This window comes from Saccopteryx leptura, chromosome 6 (genome assembly GCF_036850995.1).
Source record: "Saccopteryx leptura isolate mSacLep1 chromosome 6, mSacLep1_pri_phased_curated, whole genome shotgun sequence".
NCBI classification, from domain to species: Eukaryota; Metazoa; Chordata; class Mammalia; order Chiroptera; family Emballonuridae; genus Saccopteryx; species Saccopteryx leptura.
The window spans coordinates 149,230,483-149,244,232 of NC_089508.1; the positions used below are offsets into that span (position 1 = coordinate 149,230,483).

Here is a 13,750-nt window from a genome sequence, read left to right on the forward strand (position 1 = left end):
CATGTCCCAATAAACCCAAGGATTAAATGTAGAGCACCTTTGTTCTTCAGGGGAGAGAGTGGTTTTGGAGAAGTAGCTGTGTGGTTTTTCTCTGCCATTCTTGGTACTGTGAGGCGAGGGAGGCAAGATCTGGGAGGCTGTGGTGGCTGCACTTTAGCTTTCTCTGTCTCTGTGGAGTGTGGGCTGCAGGCAGACAATGGGAACACTGGCCATGACCCCATTCTCTGTCTGCTTTGGTTTATCTCTTCCTCTGCCTTTCTGTTTCACTGTTCCTCCAAGCAAAAGAAGACCTAGTTACTCTGAGTTCCCCTCTATGTACCCCCTTGACAATATCCAAAGAGCTCTAGATTCCCTCCCCCCTATGGTCTATCAGAAAAAAAAATTGTCACTCCACACTTGTCTCCTCTCCTCTCTAAAGACCATTGTGAATGTGTTTTATTTTCTGCCTTACTTTTTACCCTGTCCCACCTTTAGTCCATTCAGTGTGCAAATCTTTCACATGCACCTGAGAGCACAGCTGGGGCTTCTTTATTACATTATAGTTGTTCAATTTGTTGAAATTTAAGGGGAGAGATCAGGAGTATCTCTCACATAACCATTACTCTGACATCATCGAGTAATTCTACTGTTAGATATACATCCAATACAAATGCATACATGATATACCTAAACATATATAAGAATTTTCATAGTAGCATTATTCAAAATACCCCAAACTGAAAGTAACTCAAATGTACATGAAGAGTAAAATGGATAAGTAAATAAATATAGTATATGCATTTAAAAAAAAACAATACATCAGTGAAAAGAAATGAAACACTGCTACTCACAACAATGTGAGAAAATATCACAAATAAGTGAAAGAAGCCATGTATAAAAATATATGTATTTGATTCTGTTTATATGATATTCAGAAAGAAAGAAAGCTAACCTATGCTGTTAACTATTAGAATAGTGATCAGAGATCAAGAAAGGGAGCTGGAAGCTCTAGAGTGCTGTCAATGTTGATCTAGGTCATGGTTTTATATATGCATTCAATTTGTGAACCTTCATTAAACTGTTACTTAAGATGTGTTTCTTGCCAATTAATAAAATACTTATTTTAAAAGTATACATATACATGTATAAAGAATTTGGTATATATTTCTGATATGTATGTACACAAATATATGTGTGAATATATAGGTAAAGAGACAATGAGAACAAGAGAAAATAATATATCACAGAAGTTTTCTTAGAGAAAGTGACCTAAAAGAAATAACACCAAGACCATAGCAGATTTTTTATCTCCAGTATTTCACCTGGTTGCTTTTCCACACTCAGATTTTTCAAATCTTTGAAGACTATAACAGTAGGTATTTTATTATTATGGAATGATATATGTGTATTTTTATTTAATATTTAGAATTAGGTATTGTTATTATATCATTATCACCAGAGAAGTAGGACACACCTTAAGAAATTTACTATTAAAATTTGAAAAAAATAATTGAGAGAAAATAATAGTTTTAATTTGAAAATTCACTATTTTGCTTAGAACCATTATAATATATTTACTGATCTTAAAGAATAAAAGATCATTAGGCATTTGCATTAAGGGCAATAAAACTCTTCATGTAGTTATGTAATATTACATAACTAAATTATAAAGAATAAAAAAGATTAAATATTTGTGAGTCTCTCTTCTACTTCCCTTCCCTAGAAGAAATGGATAAACTCTTAAAACTATACAATCTTCCTAGACTGAGTCACAAAGAATTGGAAAACCTAGATAGACCTATAAACAGGGAGAAAATAGAAATAATTGTCAAAAACCTCCCCAAAACAAAAGTCCAGGACCAGATGGCTACACTAGGGAATTCTACCAAACATTTAAAAAAGATTTGGTACCTATCTTTCTCAAAATCTTCCAAAAAATAGAAGAGGAAGCAATACTCCCCACACATGTTATGCTGCCAACATAACCCCCATACCAAAACCTGGCAAGGAAAACAGAAAAAAAAAACTATAGACCAATATCTCTAATGAATACAGATGCAAATGTGATCAAGTGGGATTCATTTCAGAAGCACAAGGATGGTTCAAAATACATAAATTGATCAATGTGATACACTACATCAATAAAACAAAAGCAAAAACCATATGATCCTATTAATAAATGTAGCAAAATCATTTGATAAGATACAACATCCATTTGTTTAAAACACTCAATAACATTGGAATAGAAGGAAAGCACCTCAAAATAATAATGGCAAACTGTCATAAAAAACCATAATAAATGGTAAAAATATGAAGGCTTTCCCTCTAAAATCAGTAACAAGACAGGGAGGCTCACTCTCTTCACTCTTATTCAACACAGTTCTAGAAGTTTTAACCAGAGCAATCAGGCAACAGATAGAAATAATAGGCATCCATATCAGGAAAGAAGTAAAGGTATCACTTTTTGCAGATGACATGATCCTGTATATAAAAATCCCAAAAAAGGTGACGTTAGAGAAATGGTGGTGTGAGAGATTCTCCTAATCTCTCCCTTTGAAATTTCAACAAATTTAACTAAACATACAGAAGAAAAATAAAATACAAAAACCTTAGGAGCACCCGAAATTTACACACACCAGACAAAGATACAATTGGGTGGAAAAGTGGCTGAATATATGAGATGGAGGACGGGGCATTTTGCTTTCCACACTGATCTGAGGTAGGGCACCTTTTTTTGGAGTAGGGCAAAGAGGACAGACTATGCTAGTGGGAATGGAGCAGAGATAGGGTTGGCGCCCAAAGGAAAGAACATGCCAGATCTGGCTGAGATTGTGGACACTGGACGAGCACAAGGGTGTTGGGATCCACCTAAAATTACCAGTACAAAGTGCCTGCATGGGCCAGTGCCAACATCTTTGTGTATTCCCAGCAGTGCTAGTGGCCCCATCTAGCATCAACAGGCACAGGTGTGGGCCGAGGTGCTTTGCCTAAGATTAACAGTGCTGGGCACCTATGTGAGCACTAGCATTTTTGGGCACTCCTGGCTCCACGATCCTCAACACTGGGCACCTGCAGGGGCACCAGCATCTTCGGGCATTATTGGCTCCACGACCCCAGTGCTGGGCATGCACATGGGCCAAGAACCTTGTCCTGAGAATGCCTAGGCTGGGCGCCTGAATGGTGGCTGCAACCATCTGTGTGCAGTCATGGGAGCTGGACACACACATGGACTGTTTTGGGCTATCAAGTAGAGCAAGTGGGAAAGGCCCATAGAGATGAAAACTGCAGCATGCTGAGGCATGCCAGATAAGCCCACTGGCCCATTGAATTTTGTCTCTGTGTACCAAAAAGGAACTTGGTCCTTGGTCTGTGCCCTGCACTGCCTGCTCATGCTGGCTGCATGTTCCCACTGCCTTCCCCAGAACTGTGCTTTGAGCAGTTGGGAGGGGGGCATCTGGCTGTGCATAGATTCCCTTGCTGCAAGGACAGTAGCTGAGGTCGTCCCCACAGGTATGTCTCCAGGCTGCTAGCTCTAGTGGGAGGGACATATGGAGAGGCACTTGGAAAACTGAGACTGTCATTACTAGAGCCAGATAATTGCAAAGCCCTAAAAGCCCTGCTTGCCAATGGGACTGAGGCCCAGCCTACCTCTGCCCAAGAGCCATACAGAGGTAAAACTTATAAAACAGCACCACCTGCCAAAAAAAAAAAAAAAAATGGAAGCCACCTCTCAAAACCAGGAAAAATTAAAAATTTTTCAATGGTTTTTGTAATTATTGTCATTTTTTCTTCCTTTTTCATTTTTTATAATTTTCCTTTTGAACTACATTATCCACAGTTGTTACATTTTTCATTCTTGTTTTCTGTGAGGGTTCATTTCAGAAACATTTACTTCTTTTTTTCTTTATTCTTTTTCTTTCTCCTTGTTTTGTATTTTATTTTTTTGTCCTTTCTCTTTATTCTCCTTTCTCGTTATTCTCCCTTCTCATTTCTTCTCCTGTATTTTTTTCTTCCTTTTTCTCATTTTTTGGCTCTCATCTAATTGTCATTTATCATCAAATTATTATATTTCAGACTCATATTTTACCTTGTCGCATTTAACTTGGGTTTTTTTTGTATTTTTCTGAAGCTGGAAATGGGGAGAGACAGTCAGACAGACTCCCGCACGCGCCTGACCAGGATCCACCTGGCACGCCCACCAGGGGGCTATGCTCTGCCCCTCCGGGGCGTTGCTCCACTGCGACCAGAGCCACTCTAGCGCCTGGGGCAGAGGCCAAGGAGCCATCCCCAGCACCCGGGCCATCTCTGCTCCAATGGATCCTCGCTGCGGGAGGGGAAGAGAGAGACAGAGAGGAAGGAGAAGGGGAGGGGTGGAGAAGCAGATGGGCGCTTCTCCTGTGTGCCTTGGCCGGGAATCGAACCCGGGACTTCTGCACGCCAGGCCAACGCTCCACTACTGAGCCAACCGGCCAGGGCCTAACTTGTTTTTTACTTTATTTTTTTTCTATTCTATCATCTGTCCTCAGTTCCTACTCCTTGTTCTCTATAGTTTTTGTTTAACTTATCATTATAGAATTTTAATTTTTCACTATTTTTCAACATTTATTTTATTTTCTTAATTATTTCTTATTAGTGTTATTAACAATACCACTCTCGAATGCAATTAAGAAAAAAGAAATAAAATATCATGGATCCAAAACACAGAGACATAGCTCAGATATATTGAATATGATAGAAAACCTCTAGAAAACAATTTCAATTATGTGGAAAACTTATAGTTAAATGACAGGGAATTAAAAACTGATGTTTTAAAAATACTCAGTGAAATACAAGGAAGCTCTAAAAGGCTATTTAGTGAGCTTAAAAAACAATTTAGTGAACAAAAAGAATACTTCATCAAGGAAATTGAAACCATAAAAAGGAACAAAACAGAGATAAAAAAACATAATACATGAAGGAGAAGAGAGAGAAAGAAATGGAGAACATATTCAAACAAATAATCAATGAGAATTTTCAAAGCCTGTGGAATTAGAACTTTGAATCCATAAAGCAAACAGAACACTGAGTTACCATAACCCAAACAAGCCTACTCCAAAGCACATCATAATGAAACTATCACAAATAAATGACAAAGAAAACATCCTTAAGGCAGCCAGGGAAAAGAAGACAACAACATACAAAGGAAGGTCCATTAGGTTATCATCAGATTTCTCAGCTGAAACTCTGCAAGCCTGAAGAGAGTGAACCCCAATATTTAAAGTACTGAAAGAGAGGAACTTCCAGCCAAGAATTCTATATCCATCAGTTTTCCTTCAAATATAAAGGGGAAATAAAAGCATTCACAGATATAGAGAAGATGAGAGATTTTATCACCAGAAAACCCCCAATTCAGGAAATACAAAAGAGAATTATCCAACCAGATACAAGGAACAAAACAAAACAACATCACAAGTAAAAGCTCTAAGAAGAACACAATAAGAACAAGAATCATCTGTGACAACAATAAAGGGGAGAAAACAGAAATGAGCAGTAACAAAGGAGGATGGAGTGCAAAGTATGAGATAATGGACTACAATAAATATGATATATATTCTTTTAACTACCTAATGGTAACCACCCCTGAAAATACCACTACTGAAATGCATGGCTTAAAAAAAAGAAGAAACAGAGAAAAGAAGTATAAAATACAACCAAATAAAAAAAAATGACAGAAAAACAAAAGAGAAGAATCAAACAAGAAATACAGCTATTAGAAAGCATTATATAAAATGCAATTGAAAACCACATGTATTAATAATTACATTAAACATAAATGGACTGAATTCATCAATAAAAAGACAGAGTAGCAGAATGGATCAAAAAAGAAAATCCAACTGTATGCTGCCTTCAAGAAACATATCAAAGCTATAAAGTATAAAAACTGATTCATAGTGAAAAGATGGAAAAAAATTCTTCAAGCAACTAAGATCCAAAGAAAAGCAGGTGTATCCATACTTATATCTGACAATGCTAACTACAACACAACAAAAGTAATCAGAGACAAAGATGGTCATTTCATAATGATAAAAGATCATTGAATCAAGAAGATATAACAATTCTTTTTTGTTAACAATTCTTAATATATATTCACCAAACCAAAGAGCACCAAAGTATATAAGACATCTACTAACTGATCTAAAAATAAAAACTGAAAAAAATACAATCATACTTGGAGACCTCAATACAGCACTGATGGCTCTAGATCATTCATCCAAACAAAAAAATTAATAAATATCGGCCTTAAACAAAACCCTAGAACAACTGGATATAATAGACATCTACAGGACATTTCATCCCAAAACATCAGAGTATACATGTTTCTCTAGTGTACATGGTACATCCTCAAGAATTGACCATATTTCACATTTCTATCATCTTTTTTTGCTTTCCTGTGACCAGTCAAAAGTGCACCATGACTTTACGGACACACTGTATATGGTCAAATCATCTTTGATAAAGGAGCAAAAAATACACAATAAAGAAAAGAAGGTTTCTTCAATAAATGGTGCTTGGAAAATTGGAAAGCCACATGCAAAAAAATAAAACTTGACTATGGTTTGTCTTCTTGTACAAAAATTATTTCTAAATGGATCAAAGACCTAAATATAAACTCTGAAATAATAAATTTCACAGAAGAAAACAGAGGTACAGTGGTACCTTGAGATACAAAATTAATTTGTTCTGTAACCGAGCTCATAAGTCAGTCAACTCATATATCAAACTGCCTATACTGGACCCGTGTGCCAATGCACGAACTAGTGGCAGCTTCCCAAATCACAACTTGTATCTCGGAATTTTCCTCAGATCTCGAACAAAAATATAGACTGAGCTGCAGCTCATATCTTAGAAAATTCGTATGTTGGTCTGTTTGTATCTCAAGGCACCACTGCACTAAACTCATGTACCTTGGCCATAGAGAACATTTTATGAATTTGTCCCCAAAGGCAAGGGAAATAAAGGTAAAGATAAATAAATAGGACTACATCAGACTAAGAAGCTTTTGCACAGCAAAAGAAACTGACAACAAAACAAAAAACCAACTAAATGGGAGATGATATTTTGAACAACAGTTCAGATAAAGAGCTAATATTCAAAATATATAAAGAACTCACAAAACTCAACAACAAATAAGCAAACAATCCAATAAAAAAAATGGGAAGAGGACATGAACAGATACTTCTCCCAAGAAGTAATATAAATAGCCAATAGATACAAGAAAAGATACTCATACTCACTAGCTATTAGAGAAATGCAAATCAAAACTACAATGAGATACCACTTCACACCTGTTAGATTAGCTATTATCAACAAAACACGTAATAACCAGTGTTGGAGAGGCTGTAGAGAAAAAGAAATCCTCATTCAGTGTTGGTGGGAATGTAACGTAGTACAACCATTATGGAAGAAAGTATTGTGGTTCCTCAAAAAATTAAGAATAAAACTGCCATATGACCCAGCAATCCCTGTACTGGGTATATACCCCCAAAACTCAAAAGCATTGGTATGTAAAGACACATGCAGCCCATGTTCATTGCAACATTGTTCACAGTGGCCAAGACATGGAAACAACCAAAAAGCCCTTCAATAGAAGATTCGATAAAGAAAATGAGGTACATATATACTATGGAATACTACTCAGCCATAATAAATGATGACATAGGATCATTTGCGACAACATGGATGGACCTTGATAATACTATACTGAGTAAAATAAGTAAATCAGAAAAAACTAAGAATTGTATGATTCCATACATAGGTGGGACACAAAATTGAGACTCATATACATAGATAACAGTGTAGTGGTTACCAAGGGGAGGGTAAGAAAGGAGAAGAAAGAGGTGGAGGGAGAGGAGGAACATATAGAAACCAAATGAAGATTCAAGGAGCACAGTCTGACTTTGGGAGATGGGTATACTACATAATCAAATATCAAAATAATCTGGAGATGTTTTCTCTAAATCTATGTGCTAGAGTTGACCAACGTCACCCCGTTAAAGTTGATTGTCTTAATAAAACAATTAAAAATAAAACCAAAAGACTCCACCAAAAAGCTATTAGAGCATGCAGGGTGGGCACCTGGCAAAATGGCCTGTGTGCCTGGCAGTGCCCATGCCTGAATGCCCGAGGAGGTGGTGATGGCGCCAAGCCTGTGGGCAGACCACAACGCAGGAACACAGAGGCCACACCATAGATAAAAGTCAGCCTCGGAGTGCAGCTGATATTTATAATGGCACCTGGGCACAGCAGCGGCAGCCACGAATTCTGGATCACATATAGCTTCAAGAAGGTTGCTAAGGGCCAGTCATAGGTAATGACTCTCACTAGTCTGTGAAAGATTCAAGACAGGAGATCCAAGACTGGCACATCAAGCAGCCAGGTACAAAGAGCATCAGCTCAGGACTTAATAACCTAGTTAGAGTGGTATCTTAAAAAAGAGCTCCTTAAGATACCAGCAAAGGCATAGAAAATGCCAACACAAATAGCAAAAAGAACAGTAGTAGTAAACAAGTAGCAGCGGATGCCAACCCAAGAAGTTCTAGAAACAACACAACTGGAAGCTGGAGACAGACAACACCTGCCATATACTCAGCTAGCTACAAAAACAGCCCAAAGGAACAGTCTATAGACAAACAAAATGGGAACACAGAGAAATTCAATTCAAATGAATCAAAAAGAGAAATCCCAAGAAAAAGAACTGAATGAGATGGATATAACCAAGATAACAGATGCAGAGTTTAAAATAATGATTTTTAGGATGCACAAGGTCTTAGAGCAACAATGGATGAACATCAGAAACACCTACATAAAGAGATAGCAAGCATCAAAAAGGACATTGAATGCTTATGGGATAGATTAATGCTGCCATGATCTGAAGAGGGAGGGTTTTTCTGTGTCCTCCTCCTTTATGAAATGGCTAAACAGAAAAAAAAAGGACATTGAAATTATAAAAAAGAATCAGTCATAAATGAAAAATACAATATCAGAAATGAAGGCTATAAGAAGGAATAAACAGCAGGCTGAATGAAGCAGAGGGTCAAATCAGCGATTTAAAGGAAAAGAAAAACAAAAGCATGGAAGCAGAAGAGAAAAAGCAAAGAGGCTCAAAGAGTCTGAGGAAACTGTAAGAAAACTCTGTGACAACATGAAGAGAAACAACATCTGCATCATAGGGGTTCCTGAAAGAGAAAAGAAAGAACAAGGGATAGAGAACCTACTTAAAGAAATTATAGCTGAAAACTTCTCTAAATTGATGAATGAAAAAGTCATACAAGTTCAAGTAGCACAGAGTCCCATTAAAGAGAAACACAAAGAGACCTACACCAAAACACATCATAATTAAAATATCAAAGTTAAGAGATGAAGAAACAATACTAAAAGCTGCAAGAGAAAAACAGTCAATCACCTCCAAAGGAAACCTCATTAGGATGATATCCAACTTCTCAACAGAAACACTAGAGGCCAGAAGGGAATGGCAAGAAATATTCAATGTAATGCAAAACAAGACTTCTTTATTCAGCAAGGCTATCATTTAAAATAAAAAAAATGAAAAACTTCCCAGACAATAAAAAAAATTAGGAATTCATTAACCAAGCCAACACTGCAAAAAAATGTTAAGGGGCCTGTTGTAAACAGAATAAAGGGGAAAAAAAATCTAGAAAAAGAGGAATGTAGATTTAAAGAATAAAATGGCAAAAAACAACATATCAATAATAACCTTAAATGTAAGTGGATTAAATGTTCCAATCAAAAGATATACGGTAGCTGCTTGGATAAGAAAACAGGACTCATACATATGCTGTCTACAGAGAGCCACCTCAACACAAAAGATACACAAAGACTGAAAGTGAAGGGATGGAAAAAATATTTAATGAAAATGAAAATAAAAGCTGGGGTAGCAATACTTATATCTGACTAAATAGACTTTGAAACAAAGGCTATAGTAAGGGATAAAGAAAGTTACTACATACTGATAAAGGGAGCAATCCAACAGGAAGATATAACCATTATAAATATCTATGCACTTAATACAGGAGCACATAAATATACAAAGTAGATTTTGATGAACATAAAAGGTGAGATCAACAACAATACTATAATAGTAGGGAATTTTAGTGCTCCACTAACGTCAATGGAAAGATCCTCAAGAAAGAAAATCAACAAAAAAATAGCAGCCTTAAAGGACAGACTAGATCACTGGATTTAATAGATATCTTTAGAACCTTTCCCTCAAAGCAGCTGAATATACATTCTTTTCAAGTACTCATGGTCCATTCTCTAGAATAGACCACATGCCAGAACAAAAAACGAGTCTCAGTAAATTTAAGAAGATTGAAATCATATCAAGCATCTTCTCCAATCACAATAGGATGAAACTGAAAATCAACTACAATAGGAAAACTGAAAAACATTGAAACATATGTAAACTAGCATCTTATTAAATAACAAATGGGTTAACAATGAGATCAAGAAAGAAATAAAAAAAATTCCTTGAAAAAAATGAACATACAACAACTCAAAATTTATGGGACCAAGCAAAAGCAGTCCTGAGAAGAAAGTTCATAGCATTACAGGTATACCTTAAGAAACAAGAAAAAGCTCTAATAAACAATTTAACCCTGCATCTAAAAGATCTAGAAAAAGAACAGCAAGTAAAGTTCAGAGGAAGCAGAAGAGAAGAAATAATAAAGATAGGACTGGAAATAAATGACATAGAGGCTAAAATAAATATATAGAAGGTCAATTAAACCAAGAACTGGTTCTTTGAAAAGTTAAACAACATTGATGAAATTTAACCAGACTCACGGGAAAAAAGAGACAGGACTCAAATAAATAAATTAGAAATGAGAGTGGAGAAGTAACAACTGACACAGCAGAAATACAAAGGATTGTAAGAAAATACTATGAAGATCTGTATGCCAAAAAATTAAACAACCTAGGTGAAATGAACAAATTCTTTGAAACATATAATCTTTCAAAAACAATCTGGAAGAATCAGGAAACCTAAACAGACCAATAACAACAAATGAGATTGAAACAGTCTGTTATCAAAAAATTCCCTAAAAACAAAAGTCCTGGGCCAGATAGCTTCACAGACAAATCATACCAAATAGTTAAAGAATAACAAACTCCTTTGTTTCTCAAGCTATTTCAAAAAAATTCAAGAGGAAGGAAGAGTTCCAAGCTCCTTATATGAGTTGAGCATAATCCTCATTCCAAAACCAGGCAAAGATACTACAAAGAAAGGAAAATATAGGCCAGTATCCTTGATGAACTTAGATGCTAAAATTCTCAACAAAATATTAGCAATCAGGATCCAGCAATACATGAAAAAGAGCATACCTCATGATCAAGTGAGATTTATTCTGGGGAGGCAAGGCTTTCCAATATTCACAAATCAATCAATGTGATTCATCACATAAACAAAAGGAAGGAGAAAAATCACATGATAATATGAATGGATGCATAAAAAACATTTGATAAATTGTAACACTCATTTATGATCAAAATTCTCAGCAAAGTGGGAATAAAGGGAACATACCTCAACATGATAAAGGCCATTTATAACAAACCCACAGCCAACATTATAATCAATGGGCAAAATTAAAAGAAAGCCCCTTAAGATCAGAAACAAGGAAGGGTGCCCTCCTTTACCACTCTTATTCAACAGTTCTGGAAGTCCTAGCCACAGCAATCAGACAAGAAAAAGAAATAAAAGGCATCCAAATTGGAAAAGAAGAAGTAGAACTATCATTATTTACTGATGACATGATACTGTATATAGAAAACCCTAAAGTATTAGTCAAAAACTACTGGGCCTGATAAATGAATTCAGCAAGGTGGCAGAATATAAAATTAATATTCAGAAGTCAGTGGCATTTTTATACACCAACAATGAATTGTCTAAAAAAAATTTAAAAAACAATCCCTTTCACTGTTGCAACAAAAAATACAATGTACTTAGGAGTAAATTGAACCAAGGAGGTTAAAGATCTGTACTCAGAAAATTATAAGACATTGATATAAGAAATTAAGGAAGATACAAACAAGTGGAAGTATATACCATGTCAATGGAAAATAAGATTCAACATCATTAAAATGTCTATCCTATCCAAAGCAATCTATAAATTCAATGCAATTCTTTTTAAAATACAAATGGCATACTTCAAAGATATAGAACACATATTCAAAAAATTTATATGGAACCAAAAAAATAACAAAACACGAATGGAATCAGCAATCCAGAAAAAGAAGAATAAAGTGGGAGGTATCACACTTCCTGATATCAAGTTATACTACAAGGCCATTATACTCAAAACAGCTTGCTACTGGCATAATAATAGGCATACAGATAAATAGAACAGAACAAAGAACCCAGAAATAAATTCACACCTTTATAGCCAATTGATATTTGACCAAGGAGGTAAGAGCATATAATAGAGTAAATACAGTCTCTTTAACAAATGGTGTTGAGAAAATTGGACAGGTACTTGCAAAAAATTGAAACTAGACTACCAACTTATACCATTCACAAAAATAAACTCAAAATGTTTAAAAGACTTAAATGTAAGTCATAAAACCATAATCGTCTTAGAAGAAAACATAGGCAGTAAACTCTGTGATACCTCTCACAACAATAGTTTTGCTGATTTATCTCCATGGCCGAGTGAAATAGAGGACAGGATGAACAAATGGGACTATATCAAACTAAAATGCTTTTGCACAACTAAAGACAATACGAACAAAATAAAAAGAGAAACCACAGAATGGGAGAACATATTCGACCATACGTCTGATGAGGGGTTAATAACCAAAATGTAGAAAGAACTTGTAAAATTCAACACCAGGAAGGTAATAAATACAATAAAAAAATGGGAAATATAAATATATAGACATTTCTCTAAAGAGGACATACAGATAACCTATAGGCATACAAAAAAATATTCAACATCACTAATCATTAGAGAAATGCAAATTAAAACCACAATGAGATACCACCTTATACCTGTCAGAATGGCATTCATTAACAAAACAACACATAGTAACTGCTGGCGAGGGTGTGGAGCAAAGGGAACCCTTCTGCATTGACAGCAGGAATGCAGACTGCTGCAGCTACTGTGGAAAACAGTATGGAGATCCCTCAAAAAATTAAAAATGAAACTGCCTTTTGACCCAGGTATCACACTTTGAGGAATATATCCTAAGAATACCAAATCACTGGTTCAAAAGATGAAATGCACACCCATGTTTATTACAGCATTATTTACAATAACCAAGATCTGGAAACAGCTCAAGTAACATAAGTGGATGAGTGGATTAAAAAGTGTGGTATATACACAATGGAATACTACATAGCTGTGAAAAAGAAGGAAATCTTACCTTTTGCAACAGCATGGATGGACCTGCAAACTATTATGCTAGATGAAATAAGCCAGGCAGAGAAAAAAATATCATATGACCTCATTCATTTGAGGAATCAATTGAATGAACAATGTGAACTGAGGAACAGAGTAGAGGCAGAGGCAGGATCAAAGGTACCAGAGGAAAAGCGGTTATAGGGAAAGGGAATTAGAGAATGGGATCAGAAAAGGAAAAGAGGTTAGTGAAATTATATACACATAACACTGCATTATAGAGAGTAGTACAGCAAATCCTAGAGGAAAAGGGGAAGGCATTGTGGGGAGCAGGCCAGGGGTGTTTGAGGGGAATAGGGCAGCAGATATATTTAGTGAGA

At 35.8% G+C, this 13,750-nt stretch overlaps 1 protein-coding gene and 1 non-coding gene across 2 annotated transcripts in view; one reads left to right on the forward strand and one right to left on the reverse strand.

The window, feature by feature from the left end:
- Nucleotides 1-13,750, reverse strand: part of CHSY3 (chondroitin sulfate synthase 3) — a 427,468-nt gene that overhangs the window by 17,773 nt on the left and 395,945 nt on the right. The gene's annotated exons all lie outside the window — the stretch shown is intronic.
- LOC136377951 (small nucleolar RNA SNORA29) lies at nucleotides 8,814-8,946 on the forward strand. Its single transcript, XR_010746550.1, has one exon. It is a non-coding gene; the product is annotated as a small nucleolar RNA SNORA29 (small nucleolar RNA).